Raw genomic sequence first — 20,927 nt, 5'->3', positions numbered from 1 at the left:
GCAGCCGCGTGGGAAACCCAGGGTCGTCTTACGGGTAGCACACGTTGTTTCAGTTTCAAAAACAGATCCGTACAAGTCAGGCGTGCCGGCGACGCGGAGACTGCGGAGAGCGAACCGCGTCGTCGTTTAACCTGTCAGCTCAGACCAATAACGGGCGAAGGTTTATGACTTCCCTGCTCAGCGCATTACCGATGGGACGGCACCGACGCAACCTTAAGCGGTCAAAACACAACACGAAAACGGACGGTCGCTCGGGAAGCGCGCCGTTTACACACAAGCGGTCTCGTGTTTCTTTCTGGCTGCGCGGTGCGAGCCGGGGGTGCCGTTTCTAATGCGATGCCTTCGTAGAATTCGAGCGGAAAGGCGCGCACCGCGCCGTCGAACTGTCAACTCTCGCGTGAACATAAATATCCCCGCGGCGCTCTCGCCCAGCCGGCCAAGACGCGGGAGAACAGGAGGGCCCATCCGGTGCTGTCGGTTGACGGAACATCGCCGCAGCAAACGGCGCCCGTGTCGATGAGGTGGTAGCAATAAATTCTCTTCTTTTTCCCGCTCTTCTTACGGCCAGCGGGGTCCGGACACTACCCTCGTATTTCTTGCTGCCCTGTGTGCCATTGCACGTGTATGCATGGCTGGTGAAAGTGGCGTTCACGTGTCTTTACTAATTTTAATTTGTTTTGCCTCGCCCCTGATTTTGAGAATCAGTGTGTCGTCTCCACAGGGGGAAAGGGCGAAGCCCTGTGTGCCCTCTCACGTGTATGCATTGCTGGTGAAAGTGAAAGTGGCGTTCACGTGTCTTTGCTAATTTGTTTGGTCCCGCCCCTGATTTTGAGAGTATCTGTGCGTCGTCTCCACAGGGGGAAAGGGCGAAGCCCTGTGTGCCCTCTCACGTGTATGCATTGCTGGTGAAAATGAAAGGGTGTTCATGTGGCTTTGCTAATGTGTTTTGTCTCGCCCCTGATTTTGAGAGAGTATCTGTGCGTCGTCTCCACAGGGAGAAAGGGCGAACGATTGGTGGGAGGCACGCGGGGCTCGCGAAGGACCAATCTCGGAGGTGCCGATGTGCATTGGCTATTTAAAATGTGGCTTTGTCATTCTGATTGGCTCGAAGAAACTCTTTTCCTCCGATTGGCCACGAAGTCGGTAACCAGGATGTTGAAAATGTATATTTAAGACGGGTGTTTGGGGGAAGACAAAGACGGAGACAGACGGGTAGACAGACTGACTGCCGACTTACGACCGGTGGCAGGAGGTCGCGAACTGTGTTCGCAAAAGGAAACTGTGTTTTTGACCCGTTCAATAAAGTGCCCGTAGCGCTCGAAAAGTTGTCCCGTCCGTTTCCTGCAACGTGTCCCCGGATCAACGGACCATCTGGAACACCACATCATCTATATATATATATATATATTATATGTATAAGAGAAAGTTAACTCTCCACCTCACCGCTAATCCGTTGATGGGTTTCTTTCTTACTAATCTGTTGCGTTCCTTCTTCAGATTTAGGCTAATTCGGGACCTCACCATCCTGTGGTCACTGCATCGCACTTTCCCGATTACCTCTACATCTTGCATAATGGCGGGGGTTGAACACATTATGAAGTCGATTTCATTTTTAGTCTCCCCGTAAGGACTTTTCCATGTCCATTTCCGGTTCTTCCGTTTGCCGAAGAAGGTATTCATGATTCGTAAGTTATTGCGCTCTGCAAACTCAACTAGTAACTCCCCCCTGCTATTCCTAGAACCATTGCTATAGTCACCTATTGCCTTGTCTCCTGCCTGTTTTTTCCCTACCTTGGCATTGAAATCGACCATTAGTACAGTATACTGCATCTTTACTTTTCGCATTGCCGATTCTACATCTTCATAGAAGTTTTCAACTGCCTGGTCATCATAACTACATGTAGATGCATAGGCCTGTACAACCTTCAGTTTATACCGCTTATTAAGCCTAATTACGATGCCTGCAACCCTCTCATTAATACTATAGAATTCATCTATATTACCCGCTGTATACGTATTGACAAGAAAACCTACTCCTAGTTGTCGCCTCTCCGGTAAGCCTCGATACCACAGTACATGCCCATCCTTCAGTACAGTATCCCCGCAGGGGGCACCTGTTAAAGCAGGTGTTTGTGTGTTTTGTGCGACACCACGGACCCCGAGCACCCACGCTTAGCCGTGCGTGGCATCGTCGTGTCTGGGGAAAAGGGGATCCTGGTGGTTGAGCCGATGCCGAGTGTTTGGACCTTTAAGGCCCCTCGGCGGAGGCAACACACCACTTTGGCCCACGCTTCCCATAGACGGCACCTCCAGGCTGATCCACCTGGGGGAAATCGGCAGTCGCCCTTTCCTATCCTCCCCCCCATCTTTCGCTTTCTTATCGTCTGTCCTAAAGCTCTCCTGTCCTCTACTCTCTTCTTAGTTTTTCCTTACTTCCCGGTGGCGAGGGTTAACCTTGTGTGGAGTAACCACCCTGTGTTGCACCATATTAGGTTATAGGTAAGATGTACAGCTGGCGTGGGCAGGGTGCTTGCTCAAGCTCCTGTCTCGTCCCCTTGTTGGACTCCATGGTGGGTGGCTGGCATCATAACCGAACAAAAATTGAATTACATGGCCTCTTTTATTTCTAAAACTGATCGCCCTCCCAGTAAGAGAGGGCGCACCGATGTGACAAACAAGTTCTTTACGAAACATGTCAACAGCTTTCCCCACTTCCATGTCGTGCACTCGGAACACCCAGAAAAAACTGCCCGTCAGATCTCGCCATTCCTAGTGACAAACACGCTCACAGGTACCATAGGTCAGGGCTACAAAATTAAGAAACTACCAAATGGTGACCTCCTCCTAGAAGTGCTGTATAACCATCAGAGTGAAAAGCTAACAACCGTTACGTCGTTCGGGGACATCCCTGTCTCAATCAGCCCCCACAGGTCACTCAATACAGTTCGTGGAGTCATTTCAGATAATGATCTCAAATACGTGACTGAGGAGGAACTACTAGAAGGACTAAGAGACCAAAATGTAACCAATGTCTATCGAATCAAAATTAGGAGAGACAATAACGAGATTCCAACTAAACACATTGTGCTAACATTTGCACTGAGCACCCTTCCTGACTCAGTTGAAGTAGGCTACCAAAAACTCAAGCTCAGACCGTACATTCCCAACCCACGCCGCTGCTACAATTGCCAAAGATATGGCCACAGCTCCCAGAGCTGCCGAGGCCACCTCACCTGCGCAAAATGTGCCTCCAACGAACATAGAACTGACAACTGTCACACCGAAGCAAACGTTTGCGTAAACTGTGAAGGCAATCATCCAGCCTACTCATGATCTTGCCCTACATGGAAAAAGGAAAAAGAGATTGTAACCTTGAAAGTCACGGAGAATATTACTTTCGGAGAGGCAAGAAAGCGGCTTTCGTTGGTGCAGAATCCAACTTACTCTGTGATGACGCAACAGGGCGCAGCGTCATCGCAGACCTCGGCATCTGCCCAGGTCACGTCTAGTGACCGTGGTGCAGGGCCATCCGCGCCCCCTGTGGAGGTAGCTAGTGCTACTCCACTATCCCCAAAACAGGTCACGCCGACCCCCAGGTCAGCAGGCCTAAAGGCCTTGCCCCAAGGGGCGAGGTCAAAAACAAGTGTATCCGTGCCTTCTGCACGAAGGTCCAGCATATCTAAAGATGTGATGGACACATCGCCCCCCTCGCCTCCGCAGCAGCGGCGGCAAAGCTCTCTCGAGCGTAAAAGAAGGGACAAAGTCCCAATAACGGGTCCAAAAAACTCAACAACATAGATTTTCAACCCTATCCCCAACTAACCCGCCACCATGGCATTTCTAGTTCACTGGAACTGTCGCGGGCTCTTACACAACTACACTGATATAATTGACATTTTAAATTCATTTTCTCCAGTTGCTTTGTGTCTCCAGGAGACCAATCTCGGACCACAGAACAAAAACTTTCTTAAAAAATATCAAGTCTTCCGTTGTGACCGACAGAATTCAAGCAGGCTCTCCGGAGGCACTGCTATTGTGGTCCAAGGTGGCGTTGCGACACGAGGAATCAACCTTAAAACCTCAATTGAAGCTGTTGCAGTCACCGTGGTGCATTTTAAAACAATAACAATATGTTCTTTATACATCGAACCTCTTTTCACTATCACACTTAATGATTTACAAGCAATTTTAATGCAACTACCGGAGCCATATATTTTAGTAGGGGATTTTAATGCTCACTCATCCTTTTGGGGAAGCGAAAAAACGGACGCCAGAGGTCGGATTTTAGAAGATTTTATTCTCAACAACGATGTTTGCCTCCTGAACACGGGCAAACACACTTACTGTCCTTCAAGCACTGGAAAAATGAGTTGCATTGATTTGTCCTTTTGTTCACCAAGTCTTTTCACTGATTTTAGATGGAATGTTATTGACAACCCTTATGGAAGCGATCATCTTCCCATCATTATCAGTCTAACATCGTCACCATTAATCACCTTTACTAAACCACGGCGTTGGAAACTGTATCTAGCCGACTGGGCACTCTTCCAAAAACATGCCGCTTTAGAAAAACTCTTTTCGGACAGCCTCGATGTCAACGAGCAAAATGAAAAGTTCACGGAATGTATCATTGCCGCTGCTCATTTAGCCATCCCCCAGACTTCGGGAATAGTACGAAGGAATGGAAAGATATGGTATACAAAGGAATGTAGAGAGGCCAAAAAGAAGCAGAACAAAGCCTGGGGAATTTTTCGTCGATACCCTGCACAGGAAAATCTAATTAAATATAAAAAGGCAAGGGCTAAGGCTCGAAATATTCGACGTGATGCTGAAAAAAGATGTTGGCAAGGTTATGTGTCTTCAATAAAAAGTTCCGTCACAGCAAAGAAAATGTGGGAGCAAGTCCGCAAACTCGATGGCAAATTCTCTCCTTTTGCAGTTCCTTTCCTTACACCCCCTGATGCACAAACAAGTATACTCGAGCAGGCTGACCTATTGGGAGAACACTTCTCTCATGTTTCTAGTTCCCTACATTACACAGACTCCTTCTTAAAGTATAAAAACACAGCAGAAAAACAGAGACTTCCTACAAATGGTTATACCAACGAGCCCTACAATAACTTAATTACAGTTCAGGAACTCCATAGAGTATTAACTAATGGCAAGAAAACTGCACCAGGCCCCGATGAGATACACTATGAAATGCTAGCCCATCTGTCCGAACCTGCAGTAGAAGCACTCCTGAAATTTTTTAACAAAATCTGGGTGTCAGGCAAAATGCCTGATGCTTGGAAGAAGGCTGTCATTGTACCATTCCTGAAGCCTGGAAAACTGCCAAACTCTCCTACTAGTTACAGGCCAATAGCCCTAACTAGCTGCCTTGCCAAATCATTCGAAAGCATAGTCAATACCAGGTTAATGTTCATTCTTGAAGCTCGTGAACTCCTTGACACCCACCAGTGCGGCTTCAGAAGAGCTTGTTCAACACTGGATCATCTAGTTCGGCTTGAAAACACAGTCCGAGAAGCCTTCATACATAAACAGCACTGTCTCGCAGTTTTCTTTGATATGGAAAAAGCGTACGACACCACCTGGCGATTTGGGATACTTCGCGATCTGGCAGATCTTGGAATCCGCGGCAGAATGTTGAACTGCTTAAAAGATTTTTTGTCCGACCGCTCGTTCCAAGTACGCCTCGGTTCTACACTCTCGAGGAACTTTACACAAGAGAACGGAGTACCGCAAGGATGCATATTAAGTACTACACTTTTTATTGTAAAAACGAATTCCATAGCCAAAGTAATCCCACAGTCTGTTATGTACTCACTTTATGTTGATGACCTCCAAATCGCATGCACATCATTCAGCCTATCGACGTGTGAACGACAGATACAACTAGCATTAAAGAAACTGAGTAATTGGGCAGATAAAAATGGATTTAGGTTCTCGCCTCAGAAAACAGTTGCCGTTCTTTTCTCTCTGAGGAGAGGCCTGCAGCTCAATCCCACCCTGCACCTAAATGAAACCATACTCCCGATAAAGCAAGAACACAATTTTTTAGGACTAACGTTTGACAAGAAGCTCACATTCCTCCCACACATAAGCAGCCTGAAAGTCAAAGCCTCTCGAGCTCTCAACATCCTTAAAGTACTCTCGAGGAGACACTGGGGCTCTGATAGGACATGTCTTCTCCATATCTATCGCTCAGTGGTACGCTCCTGTTTAGATTACGGGTGCGTGGTCTATGGGTCAGCGAGACCATCATACCTTAAAGGGCTGGACCCAGTACATAACCTGGGTCTGCGTCTTTCAACTGGTGCATACAGGACATCGCCGGTGACAAGTCTGTATGTAGAAGCAAACGAACCGCCACTAAAATACAGGAGGACCATGCTTACACTTTCATATGTTCTGAAAATTCGCTCGTTACCGAAACATATTTGTTACTCCATACTTACAAACTGCCCCTCAAGAACACTGTACATCAATAAACCTCGATCCATCAGACCTCTCATACTCCGTTTTGAAGAGCAGTGCCGGGAACTCAACTTGCTGGATGCACTTCCTGATATTGCACGGAGACCTGACCCACTGCCACCTTGGTACAACTTCACTGCTGTGGGTGACTTCACATTAACTCAATTTCGCAAATCACAAACACCGCACAAACACATAATACAAGAGTTCTTGGCATTAAATCAGAAATACAGTGATCACAAGGCATTTTATACAGATGGTTCAAAGACAATATTTCATGTAGGCAGTGCAGTAATAGAAGACAAACAGGAAACAACAGTAAGGTTACCACAGTGTGCCTCAATATTTACTGCCGAATGCTACGCCTTATCCCTAGCAATAGATAAAATAGTCAACAAAAACATCAAAAACAGTATCATCTATACAGACTCTCTGAGCGTACTCGCATCACTACATCAAAAAATGCTATAGAACCTTTAGTAGGGGACATAGTCTATTATGTAGTGATAGCAAAAACACAAGGACTTAATATCAAATTTTGCTGGGTGCCAAGCCACGTTGGAATCAGCGGTAATGAGAGGGCTGATGCATGTGCCGCGGCCGCCTCCAATGCTCAAGTACAGAAGGTGACAATCCCACATAATGACGCCATAAAATTCATACAAAGAACACTGAGACAAAAATGGCAGGCTGCCTGGGATAACGAAGTTAATAACAAGCTACACCTAGTAAAGCCAGTTATAGAAGAATGGAAAACATGCAGCCATCAAGAACGTTTTATTGAAGTAATCTTATGCCGCCTTCGTATCGGACACACCCACCTGACTCATAACTTCATCCTAGCAAAGAAAGACAAACCCATTTGCGAACACTGCGGAGAGGTGGTCACCATAAACCACATCCTAATATCCTGTATAAAACTCGATCAACTTAGAAAAAAGCATTTCCGACAGTTCTATGACAACTACATTCCCTTACATCCTAGCTTACTCTTAGGAGAAAATTCACTGATTAAAACGTCTTCTCTCATTGATTTCTTAAAAGATGCCAACATCCTAAACCTACTCTAGTGTATTAAAATAATCGCTCGCTTCCTTTCACCAAACAGATACGCAAACCCCGAGCTTGGCGCATGATGGCCTTAGCTGCCTATGTGCCACAAAACACAACACAACACTTCAGTACAGTATATGCCTCATTCGGCCTCCTAGCCTCACCAAGCCCTATGACATCCCATTTCATGACCTCTAGTTCCTCTAACAGCACTGCTAAGCTAGCTTCACTAGCTAGGGTTCTAGCATTAAACGTTGCCAGGGTCAATTTCCAATGGTGGCCTGTCCAGCAGAGCCAGGCTTTCTAGCACCCCCTTCTGCGTCACAGGTCTGACCGCCGCCGTGGTCAGTTGTTCCGGAGCCGCTGGTGACTGAGGGCCGGGGTTTTATGGAGCTTATCATAGGAGGTTGCGGCCAATTACTGCACCAGGGTGGCCAACTCCTGTTCTGGTGAGGGAGTGCATTGCCGGAGGTGTTCACTGGCACCAGGTCGCACCCCAAACCTGTTTATGCAATTCCATCGACACGCGGATTTTTTTTTCATCCGGTGGAGAATTGCGCGGCACCGGGATTTGAGCCCCGGTCCTCTTGCACGCGAGGCGGATGTTCTACCACCACGCCACCACTCCACTCCTTCATCATGTGTACATCTTCATATATGCCGATGACATTGCTCTGTGGTGCCTGGGACCGCCGGGTGAGACAGCACGGGTGCGCGCGTGCCTGCAGGCAGCTCTGAAGGCGGTGAGCGACTGCTTGCACGGCCTAGGTCTCTCCTTCAGCGCGGAAAAGTCCGTCGCAATGGACTGTGTTCCGAGCTCGCTCAAGCGGCCACCACCGCTCACACTGGACGGGACCCTCCTGCCGTGGCGACGTTCACTGCGGTACCTGGGGTTGGACATAGACCCGTTCCTTTCCTTCCGACCCGCAGCGATCAAGGCCTGCCTGCAGATGAAGAGAACCACCGCCGCCGTACTCAGGCTCACTGCTCGAGGCCAGGGCATCACCCAGCAAGCTGTGTTATGGCTATGCAGCTCCGCGGCCGTGGGGGCAATACTCTACGCGCTACCTCTCGTCACACTGCGCAAACCATGCTGGAAGAAGCTGGAGGTCGAGCATCGCAAGGCACTCCGCATTTGCCTCGGCCTTCCTCAGAACTCTTAATGCGCAGCTACTTTGGCCGAGGCAGGTGCGTGGCCTTTACAACTTCAGGCCACGCGGCGGGCGCTCCGACACATCAATCGCCTACTACGTGCAGAGGACGGCGGCCGGCTATTACATCGCTTGCGACATCATCGCCAATCACGCATGGGAGCGGCGCTGCTCTAGTACGAGCAGCTCACCTATGCAACGCCCCCCTACGACCTCTTCTCGCCCTGGCCCGCTGCTACGGAGGTTCAGCGAGAAATTGTCGGAATCGCGGGGAAACGCATCACACCGCTCTGTGCAGTGCAGCAGTGCAGTGCAGTGCAGTTCCTCGTACTGTGCAGTGCAGTGCAGTACGAGGAACTCCAACACCACCTCCTCGTTTACACCGATGGCTCCGTGGCCAGAGATAGTTGCTTGCTAGCAGCGGCGGCTAATATACCTGCCCTTCAACTGCACAGACAGCTGCACCTGTCATTCGTAGGTTCTTCCACCACGGCGGAGCTTCTGGGCCTACGCCTAGGCCTGGATCTACTGCTTGAACTGATTCCGCCGCCACCCAGGTGTGTCGTGCTATGTGACTCCCGCACTGCCCTCAGCCGCCTTCGAAGCACCGGCCGGGGAACTCCGCTGCTGTGTCAGATTCGCGCGCGTCTCAAGCGCTTGGCGGAGCGCGGCTGCGCTATACGGGCAGAGTGGATCCCCGGGCACTGCGGCATAGAGAGCAACGAACGTGCCGACGAGCTCGCGACCGCAGCAGATGAACTCCCTCCTAGCGACGAGCAACTCGCTTTGGAGGACGTGCGTGCGGTAATCGACGACCACCTCCGTGCGCAGCACCCCGACCCACGCATCGCAAGAGGTGAGCGCATTCACAGTGTCAGCGGCCGCTCGCTGACTCGGCTGCACCGCGCAATGATCCTCCGTGCACGCATTGGATGTGTATGGCCTGGGAAACGACGGATGTGCCACGGAATTGCCACCAGTATCGTGTGTAACGGCTGTGGCGCGGTAGAAACTCTCAAGCATCTTCTACTGCGCTGCGCCGCGCTAGCCGAACCACGACGTGAGTTGTTGACGGCTGTTGAAGCAAACTACGGTACCATTGTGTCTGTATTGCTTTTATTTTTACCTACCCTTTTCTTTCTCCCTATCGCTCACCTCTTTGATTTCTTCTGCATTTTCCTCGCTATCCCTTTATTTCCGCCGCCCCAGTTCAGGTGCTTCAGATATCAGATAGCAGATACCGGGGCTGGCAAACATCTTTTCTTTCCTTTTGTGTATACAATAAACAATCACTACCATCACCACCACCCTTATTGGCCCTCGATACACTTTGTGAGATCAGGGTCCGCTCCAAGATCGCCGGAAACAACTCATCCTACGGTGTAATATTTGGAGTGGACACTGACTTTAGAGAGGAGGACATCCTCGAGGGAATGGAGAGCAGTGTCCCAGTCCTGAGCTGCAAAAGGAGCGGCCCGAACATCAGTATCCAGTTTGAAAGAAAGGAACCTCCCAAAGACAGCATTCTTAAAACTACTAAGGCGGTGAGTGCCTCACGACACCGCCCGCTGCAATGCCTGAACTGCGGACTCTACATGCAAGCCACTGCAGCCTGCACATCGCAAGGGCGCTGCCACCGATGTGGAAAGGGACACCAGGTGGCCACATGCGAGGCACTCAGAGCCCGATGCATCAACTGCGGGGGGAGCCACAAAGCGACAGAGCCGAGGTGCCCCCTCTAGCAACAGGAGCGGCACATTTCGGTGCTTGTGACAACATCAGACGCGCCGCTGTCTCGCCTACAAGCAAATAAGGTGGTGGCAGAGGAAGAGGGAAATCCTCCCAACCTGCTACAAGGGGAACCACCTCTCCGCAATCCACCGCAACAACGGAGCGCTGACGCCTGGCAGCGAAACACTGTTGCACGCAACTATGCGCAGCAGCCGGTCTGTGTCTCCCAGCCAGTGCAAATGGGAAAAGAGTCCCTCCTCCCCTCAGCCTCCCTGCCGTTGTCAGATGGGGAGGGGGATTGACACCCGGAAGTGCCGTGCCCCAGAGTCACAAAACTCACCAGCCCATCATGATCCATTCAACATCTCCGGCAGGTGCCCTCCCTCCAGGGCCAAGTGGGGTCTGGGAGAGCTTTTTAGTTCGAGGTGCGGGCCCTACCCGGACAAGGGGGCCGCCGCGCGATGCCCCCCCAAAAGTGAGTGGAATTTGACGCAAAGACGGCCTACAGCGCCATCGTGGCATTGAGCCAACAAGGCGGACCTTCATGACAACGCAACGAGTGCCACTAAGGACGACCATTCCCTGTGATAGGATCATAGCAACACAGAGAGTGTTCCCCCCTTAACCGAGAAAATCAGGCGGCCCGCATCAAATCTTCGAGAACCTCCGCTCGCCAAGAATGCGACGTTCCCGCTGCATGCAGAACCAGATCTCTTTCCGTACCTTTGCAGTTACTTCATGGAGGCCCGGAACTGTGCTGTTGTATGCGGCCGCGCAGTGTGCCAGCCATACTTGGTACGCACACTCCACGAGCAGGAGGACAAACTGGTTAACGGCTACGCCTGGCAACGGATTCAGGTATTGCACAGTCTTGTACGGTATACCTGCAAGCTGGAAGAGATTAGCTACACGACGGAGAAGCGCTTCAGGAAGACACTGCGAAAATATGTGCACAGTTTCCTCTCTACCACCACAAGTCGGACACGTTGGTCGCAAGCTGGTCCGTGTAAATGCCGGAGCCTTGATGGGGAGTACTCCCTTAGCGAAGCGGTACATAACGGACGCTCTGCTTGCTTCCAAAACATCCGCTGTGATACACCGCCAGCTGGGCTTAACATTGACATGGTTGTACTGGCAGAGGTGAGGAGGGATACTGGGAGTCAGAAGCCTAAATAATTCTTTTAGAGGAACCGAAACCACGTCTATGTCTGCCTCCGCCTTATGGAGACACTCAAGGCAGGTGCTGCCTGAGCATAAAAAGAGGATGGAGAGCCCAACCGTAGCACGCAGTGAGAATATGTGCTCTGGGCGAATAGGCGCAGTTGGGTACTCAGAAAAAACGAAGTCAGGCTTCGAGTTAGAGGCATGTCCGTGTTCAGTGCCACTTGGGCAAGGCTGAGGCTACGATGCCCAGGTCGGAGATGCCAAGGCCTCCCCTGTCACTAGGCAGCTTCACCACAAGTCTTTTGACCTTGAACAGAGCTCCACTCCACAAGAAACGGAAAAGAATCCGCTCCAGGCGGAGCTTCATCCGCGCCGACAGAGGTGTTACGCCGGCGACATAGGTCAGCACCGAGAACAGGGGGGACCGCGTGATAGTGACCCGAGCCGTGAGCGGATACAAGAGCTTCTCATACTCTCTTGCCCTCGATTCAATTTTCTCTTAAGCAGAGGACCAATTACTGTCTGAAAGACCTTTCGAATTAAAGTGGAAACCAAGGAGGCGGACTTCAGCCTTCACGGGAAGACCATGAGCTGGCTGAGGACTGGATGGTGCACACCCAAAATAAAGGGTGGCACTCTTCGACCTATTAACCTTAGCCCCACTCGCCTTACAGTACAACTCCATGACATCCAGAACGGAGGAGACAGAAGTCTCGTTTGGGATGACAATAGTTAGATCATCTGCATAGGCAAAGATGGGAGCTGGTGAAGAACCTGGCGGGAGCGGAAAACGAGCTATTCGACTGTCACGAGAGAGCCTTTGTAAGAGGGGTTCAAATGCGAGCACGTAGAGAGCAGGCGATAGAGGGCATCCCTGCCTAACTCCACGGCCCACGTTGAAAGCTTCTGAGGCGGCACAGTAATGGCTGAAACTGGCCTGGAATATAGAACTCTGACCATGCATTGGAAATGAGAGTCTATACCAGCTTCCTCCAGGACTTGGAATAAGTATGGATGACTGACCACTTCAAATGCCTTTTCCTGATCAAAAGAACAAAGAATACCCTGCAGATTTCTATGTTGAGCCCAAAGGAAAAGGTCCCTGAGGGCAAAACTGTGAAGTTTAGTGGAACGACCAGGAACACTAGAAGCCTGATAAGGACTTATGATATCTGGAAGGAAGGAAGTTAAACGAGAGGACAGGCACTTGGCTTTGAGTTTGTAGTCGATGTTCAGGAGTGTGATGGGACGCCAGTCTCGCAGGCCAGTGCGTCTCGACTCATTCTTACAAAGGAGAGTGATCTGTCCTTCCCTTTGAGTACTTGAAAGCATCCCGTCACCCAGGAGCCTATTTACAAGGGCGGTGAAAGGCTTCCCAAGCTGCCCCCAGAACCCTTCAATGCGATCAGAGGGATACAGTCATCTCAGCGCTGAAGGCGGCAGTACGGGTTCTAATGCGACAACTGTCAAACTCGTCCCCGGAGTACCAGCTGTGCGCAGCGGCTCTGGTGGCGCAGCAAGCCATCTCCCGCAATGCGTAAATCAGCGCAGTCGAGGCCGTGCATACTGCAGTGAAATTGGCACTCGCTGCGCCGCCGGCAGGCTGAGCTCGTGGAGCATCCAGTAACAGCGTGTGGCCCTGTACGCGGACGACATCGCGGTCTTCGCGCGCTCTACAACTCGGCACAATCGCAAAACAAGACGCGCACTACAAGCGACACTCAACGCGATAGCGGGCCACCTGCGAACGCTCGGGCTGAAGTTCTCATCACAGAAGTGCGATACTGCGCACTCACGCACCCAAAAAACTATGAGGCGCGCAGAGGCACCATGCCGCTCGCAACAGGCGGCAGCCCTCTCCCCTAGAGGAAGACGGTGACCTACCTTGGTGTCAAAATCGACGCGCACCTCAGGTAGAATCAGGCGGTCAAGCGGCAGTGCCAGACAGCCAAAACAGCGCGCTTCGCAAGATGCTTTCTTGCAAAGAGAGAGGACTATTCATCAGCTCACTGCCTCATACTTCATGAGGCGGTGTCAACAGCAAGGCAGCTGTACGCCCTCCCCCTCCTCGGCCTCTCCACCGCACAGTGGAGCACAATAGATACAACACATCGCTGTGCCATGGGCTACCGCGGAGCTCGAACAGTGCACGCACATACGCCGAGACCGACTCATGGCCTGTCTCGCTCCTCGCACAGCTCACCACCCTCAACCGTGTTTAGCGAATGCAGCATTCACGCGGCTGCACAGAACTCCTCAAACATCTCCGAGCGCAGCCCCTCTTCCACCCCGGGAAAACAGTACACCTCTTTGATCAGCTGCTCAGCCCCCACCACCCCCTGGGCCACTCCCCCTCCGCCGAATTCCCCTCGCCCTCTCAACATAACAACAGAGCTACCGGGAGTCCGCTCCAAGCGCAGCGCACCACGCTGCGCGCTGCAGCAGGAGGCGGCGGCGGTGCTTTACGAAGAACACGCACATCGAACACTGGTGTTTACGGATGGCTCCGTTCTCGAGGACTAGAACAGTGCAACTGCTGCCTGCACGGCTCCAGAGCTGAGAACATCGAAGCAGTGCAGGCTGCGGATGCCAGCCTCTTCTATGACAACAAAGCTCATGGCTATCTCCCTCGCGGCGGACCTCATTCGCCAACACAATATTCCAAAGGCCACCATATGCACTGATTCAAGGGCCTCCCTTGAGGCTTTGCGCAACCCTGAGGGAGGCACGCGGCTGCTAAGGATTGTGGCCGCCAAGCTATTCCAGCTCTTGGAAAGCAGCTCCGACCTGGCCCTTCAATGGGTGCCATCACATGTCGGTGTTGACGGCAACGAGGCGGCCGACGCCTCGTTCCGGGGGCTGTGCATCACCCGGACACACCGTTGACTCAGCTGGTGACACCACATAACAGCGCCCGCCTCATTATAAAGAGACGCACTCGCCCTCTCCACCCGGACTCCCGGGTTGCTAATTCGACCAGATTCGCAATCAACACAAGGAAGTTCGCGCGGGGAGATTACATCCTCCTACTGCGTCTCCGGATAGGATGCGGCTGGTCAACTGACCGGCGAAAGCGTCTCCTGGCTGGTGCTTCTGCGCTGTGTGCGTTGTGTGGGGACGAGGATACGCTCGAACATGTGCTGTGTACTTGCCCAGCCAACGCGCAGCGACGCGCACACATATGCAGCGGAGCTACTGCGATATGGGACTGCCCAGCGCCACCCTGGATGAGTCCTGTTCCCGGCAGGACCAGCCCGCTCCAGAAGTACAGATTTAAAAAACCTGCTGGCTTTTGTTTCAGCCAGCAACCTTCGCCCCCGCGTTTAACAAGGGCGCGACTAGCCGCTGACTGCGGTTCACGGACAAAGCACGGGCATCCCTCAGGAGAGTGCCTATGGAGCCGCTGCGTGCGCGGCCGCATGGACCTGTGCCGGTGTGTGTGCGGGACTTGGCCGAGTGGGCGTGACTCAGGGAGGGTAGAGATGCCTGGTCACACAGTGGGCGCCAGAGGGGCCAGCTGTACCCCCCTCACAACAACTCTGGAGCAAGTCGCACTTGCTCCGCCAGCGCCCAGGACCCGCGAAGCTCTTCATCGGCTCTGGGCGGCGGCCGCGTGCGGCTGAGATTAGACTGAGGCGCTGCTCGAAGGGGATTGGCTCAGAGGCGCCTTGCTCTGTGCCATACGCGATGCGCCCGCGCGCCGCAACGGCTACTGTCATTGGCCGCCGCGCGGCCTCTACGCGGCGGCAGCGAGAGTGCGCCTTGCATGCGCTCGCACTTTGTGGTGAGGCTAGGTAGTGCGAGACTGAACCACTGGGATCGGATACTCTGTGCGCGCAGTGGGTGTCGTCGGCGGGCGGACGCTGCGACTGCGATGGTGTGGTGTCTGTGCTCGAGGCTGGCCGCAGGACTCTCGCACCGGGGAGGGGAAGGATTGCCGAGGCGCCATGTGAGCGGCGAGGTACCCCGCTTAACCACCCGTCCTAAAAACCCCGGATACTGCTGAAGTTCGCCGCCACCGCCTCGCCCCGGGCGCGAGCACACAGACTATCGCTTCAGGTGCCGCCCCCATTTGACCTTCCGCGCTGTGAGTACCGTACCCCTCCATCTGTTTGCCCAGGTGCCCCTGCCAACAAACAGACCCACCTCCCTCCCTCTATCCTATTAATTTTTCCCCTTCCCTCACCCCAATGCGTAGCCCCCCATCAGTGTCCCTCTCATGAGGAGGGAATAGGGAGGCAAAGCACTCCCCACCACTTCACTTCCCCCTTGAACGCGTCCCTCCACGAAATTTACTAATCACATAATTCAATTCAAGACACTAAAATGTCCATGAAACGCAGGTGTTCACTTACAAATGGGAGGATGTCGGTAGGCCACGAAGGGTCACAGAAGACACAGCCACGAATCGGGCACGACGCACGATTGAGCACAGGCACAAAGGCAGCAGAAACGTGAAACAGTAACGAGTTGGGCACGACGCACACACGCGCACTGGCACAAACGCGGCACAAACTCTCAGCGGGTTAGGTTGGGCAGAGATGCGGGTACAGCGGAATGCGCAGAGGCAATCAATCACATATGGTCTCACGGCATTGAAACGTCCATGAAACGCGAGAGTTCACTGACGAATGGGCGGACTTCGGTAAGCCACGGAGGGTCACAGGGGACACAGCCACAAGTTGGGCACGACGCAGGAAGGCGCACTGGCACAAAGGCGCAGAAACGCGACACAGCTACGAGTTGGGCACGACGCACGTACGCACACTGGCCAAAACGCGGCACAAACCCGCACAGGGAGAGGTTGGGCAGAGATGCACAGCGGAATGCGCAGAGGGAGGCGAAATCACCGGAGATGCGCACGCCTTTGGGGAAAGGGCGTGGCTCTACATAGAGCAGCCGTCGTCGAACTGTGTTCTCTCATTCCTTCCGCGCGTAGCTGGAAACCTTCACGGGGCAAACGGCCGAGGGGGAGGCGATCGTCTCTGGCGAAGGCGCACCGTCCAATATGCGTGTGCGAAGTTCGATATAACGAATGACCGGTGAAATTGAGTTCGATATACGACGCAGCTTTCCTATACTTTTACATGGGATTTCAAAGGTGATATTTCGTGGGTTTGATATAATCAAAATTCGAATTATCCGTTTCGATATATCCGGGTTGGACTGCATGTAATTTTATTCCTTTCCCTGCACCTCAATTCCCCCTCTCTTTCTCTCTTTTCATCTTCGGAAGCAGAAGTGTATATAAACCCTCCCAGTGATAGCACGCAGCCCATACGAAGGCAAGTCGCCTTGTAGAAATGTTGAATTCGCTTGGGAACGGAGGCTTCCCCTCAATTCTTGTTCGTTTTCTGTTTTTCTCTTCTTTTTTAACGGTTGGGCGAAACTTCTGGTGTCGCCGCATCAGCTTAAAGCATTTAGTGTCAGCTCAAGCCCCTTATAAGACTATAGACGTGAAACACGTTGAACACCGTCCGCCTTATTATTTCGCGAATGCTTTCATGTTTTTGTTTGTTGTTTGTTTTTTAGCCAGAGGAGGCGCGGTACCACACTTCTCAGTTGGCACTTACAATGGCAAGTGCGCATATGCCATTGTTTCGAACACCTATCGCGAAGCAGCCTTCAACTTCAATACAAAATGGATGCTAAATTGGATACAAAATTGTATATCACCACGATGAACACTGTATAGAGTACTCTTGCATCACGATTTTGATTCGAAATCACTTGTGTATTTTCTCCACCGATTTTTTTATTCCGATTAGAGCAACGGTAATGGCAGCTCAGCCAAATGAGCTTTATACGCTTCACGTAACATTTTGTTTCTTTAGTTACAAGGGTTTCGAAAGTGTATAGCGCTGTTTTGGCTTCTGTAATTGAATGAATAAAAACGCGGCTGATGTGCGTTACCTGGGTGCTCTCTCCCCTGCCTTGACGTGGTAGCTGTGCTGGCCGATGACCAGAAGCGCGAAGAAAGGCGAAGGGAGCTTGCGAGCAAGCTCTGTGATGAATCTCCCCCTAGGCCAAGGAATGTCCCCGTTGAATGTGGTCGGCACCACCGCAGGCAGCGCCCCCTGCGTCTGCGACCGGAAAAAGTCCTGCACGTTCTTTGGCTGCTTGACTGCGACCACGGCGAGTGTGAGACTGCAAAAGCTGATTATAATGCCCGCTTCGTCAAGGGCCGCTCGACAGGTCCTGCTCTTCCGGATCAGGTCAGCCATAAACGTCAGGAAAGGTGAAGACGTTGGCAGGGTACTGACGTCGTCCTCTGTGCCACAAAACCTTAGGGGCAATTTACCAATGTTTATCACAGAGCCAATAGGTGAGCGCCGGTCCACTGGATCTTCTGCTCTATAAAGATCCGCAAAAATCGGTCTCTCGGGGTTCGATGGCGATGGAGTAGCAGCCACGCAATTGAACATGAGGTGTCCGAAACTGTCTTGCCATCGGCCAGTGGCGAATATCCTGAGCCAGGCCACGTATGTCGCCCGCCGTAAGTCCTCGTCTGGGTACGTCTCGCCTGCGAGGAGTTCCCGGGCTCCCTTGGGGACCACGATGTTGCTCCAACATGGGTGAACGTAGAACCACTGGCCATGCCACTCCAACTGCTGCGCGAAAACGCATTCGTCGTCCGTGTGCATGGCTGATACGAGTGCCCAGTTGTTCCTGAAATGTGACAATGGAAATGTTTTGTCCATGTAATACTTCTCCAAGCCACCAGATTGCAGAAAAATAAACACTTGAGAAATATATCCGACCTTCTTAAGCTGCGCTCTTTTCTTTAAACCCGCGAGAGGTAGGAAATGCTCCCTGTGCATGCGGCCTGAAGGGCATGGGGCACACTATGGCCTATGTAGTAGTTAGTTATCAGAGGAAAACTGAATTACTTCATGTAACAATTGTTTTCTGGGCCACACTATTATAAGGCACGGACGGAGGTGTTCAATCCATAGGTGAAAGCAGTTTTAAATTTCATAAACCGGCAATTTGATTTGAAATATCGATCGAAGATTTATTCGTTCATAACAAGCCTGTACCACAACTAAGGCTGAAGGAGCGCGAGAAGAGGATACCCGAACTCCACGACTGTCAAACGCGTTTAGAAGCCAAAAGACGAAGCAGCGTTTCTCTTTTCCTTAAGCGACGGGCAGACCACCGTCTTCAGCTTCACCGGAGACGAAGCGTCACAGCGACGCTACGCTCAAGTGCACGGCCGTGGTTGGCTGCGCAGCAAAAGCGACATTCTGCTTTCAGTTCAAACACCGATGCAGTGTTCAGCGTGGTGGCACGATGGAAGAAAATACATCGGTTCGGTTTAAATTAAAGCTATCGCCACAAAGGTAGGCTTAGAGCGCTCGCTCGTGTAGGGCTGCAACGAATTCTCGCACTGTGCAGTAAACATTGCCATCTTTATCAAATTCCAACAGCAAAACACTCTCTCCATGTGCATTCGACACTGCGTCATCTTCAAGAAGTTGCATCTGTGCCGCTCCTTCATCTAACCTAGGTAATTTCGCCATACACATAAGCGTCTCGCTGATGGCAGAGGCACCACGCGTTACAGTCAGGCAGTCGAGCCCATTGAACAGTAAAAGTATAGTGGACTAGACTAGGTGTAGTGGCGGTCAAGGGATGATGGCAGGCTGTCCTTGTTTGCGCTGACGCCGACAGATGCCGCTGCATTCCCCCAGCATGCACACTCAGTCGTAGCAGCTCATCGAGTAGTTGACAATCAGAAAGGTATATGTTCTTTCAGTTATTTGGGCTCCCTGATATTTATGGAAGAATGGCAAACAGTCTCCGCCCTCTTCTAAAGTCCATAATGTTTCATGTTCGCTGCCCCTGGCCTATATACAGGTGAAATTTGTGATTGCATTCTAAATATCAATTGGCTCTCCAGTGATTCATAAATGTTTCTGACAGGACGAAAAAAGCATGGCTTAGACGGACTTTCGCGGGCTTTACACTGTTCTACTCAGCTTAACAAGTTTCTTCCTTTTTCGCTCTGGGCTATGTTCGCTGTTCGGTCCTCTAACAATTTCAAAGAAATTAAAGTGCCAGCGCGTAAGCACGTAGAAGATTAACTTTGTTGTCATCTCATCATGGTTTACTCTGCACCCACACCAACTGAAATCAATAATTGTTGGTCTCACAAGGGTTTTCCCGTCCAAGGTGTGCTGTTGGCACGCTGTTCTCCAATACTGAACAATTCTGGGAATAAATTTTCTCGCACACCGATTATGCAGTATACAGATATTCTGCGACACAGAAAAGCCCAGGCGGGTAGTTGGTGCGCTGCTGCCTCATCTGGATCCATAAGCTGAATGTCTTTGCAAGGGGCACAGCTATAACTAAATTTCAAAGCTCACGTTTTTGCCAGCTATCCTTCCATGTAATAAATAATTCTCGAATCATTCGGGGCCACGAAACACACGTGATGGGCGCTTGTTGGTCCTGCAATAACGAGGGCAGTTTCAGCTTCATGTATTTTACCTTGACCAATTAGGCGCATTAATAGGCTTTGATGTTATAGTTTGGACGTTCTCACGTACATTGAGGAGCGCATTTTTTGTATCTGAAGTAGTCTTGGCGCTGACAATTAACTCTCCGAGCGGCTCTAAAATGATAGGCAGTTCCCAGTACCAGATGCGAACTGCATCCAGTGAACTACCAGATTATTCCAAATAAGTGCTCCACGTGGTCGATGCTCGATTAAACGCCAAGGAATTAGGTATTTAAATTAGATCACATGGTCTCAGTGGTATACAACATATGGAAGGAGTACAATGGGAATGCAAGTTTCAACGTGCAGACAAGCCGCTGGAAATGAAAGCCACATTTTGGAGATAAATACATATTAAAATACTACGCATGGGCATATCATAAACGCCCAGGAAGTGCTCATACAACGTGGTAGAACCTGTCAATGACGAATCTGGAGAATCCTGATATCGAATGTACTGTACCCGGTACTAGAGCCAAGAGGAAAACAATAGATACTCCGCCAAACTTTGCATATTACGCGGCTATGACTAAGCACCGGCGTACTACGCAGAACCTGCATCCATGCAACCGGCGCATGCGATGGCGGCAGACGCTTTCCCGCTCCACCCGGTCACGGTGTGCGACACCATGCACAGAAAGATCGCTCAGGCCTGAAGTGTCTACGAGGCTTTGGCACAACTTCTACGCACGGGGCAGAGCGCGGTACATCTGTTAGAGGCTGGAGCCCTCCGCTGAGGCGCGCGTATGCACGGTGAGGCGACCATCCTCGTCCTCATCTCCGCGGAGGCGTATCTGCTGGGATGCCGTTGCCATCCTCCTCCTCTCAGCTGCGTGCACGGCATA

General features: G+C 51.5%; 1 pseudogene; it reads left to right on the top strand.

Annotated features, from left to right (window-relative positions):
• Nucleotides 1–2,512: 2,512 nt before the first annotated feature.
• Nucleotides 2,513–14,099, top strand: LOC146184730 (uncharacterized; annotated as a pseudogene).
• The last annotated feature ends 6,828 nt before the right edge of the window (nucleotides 14,100–20,927 follow it).

This window comes from Amblyomma maculatum, chromosome 7 (genome assembly GCF_055883805.1).
Source record: "Amblyomma maculatum isolate TAMU_Amacu chromosome 7, ASM5588380v1, whole genome shotgun sequence".
NCBI classification, from domain to species: Eukaryota; Metazoa; Arthropoda; class Arachnida; order Ixodida; family Ixodidae; genus Amblyomma; species Amblyomma maculatum.
The sequence above is the reverse complement of the archived record's forward strand: the minus strand, read 5'-3'. Positions and strand labels throughout refer to the sequence as shown.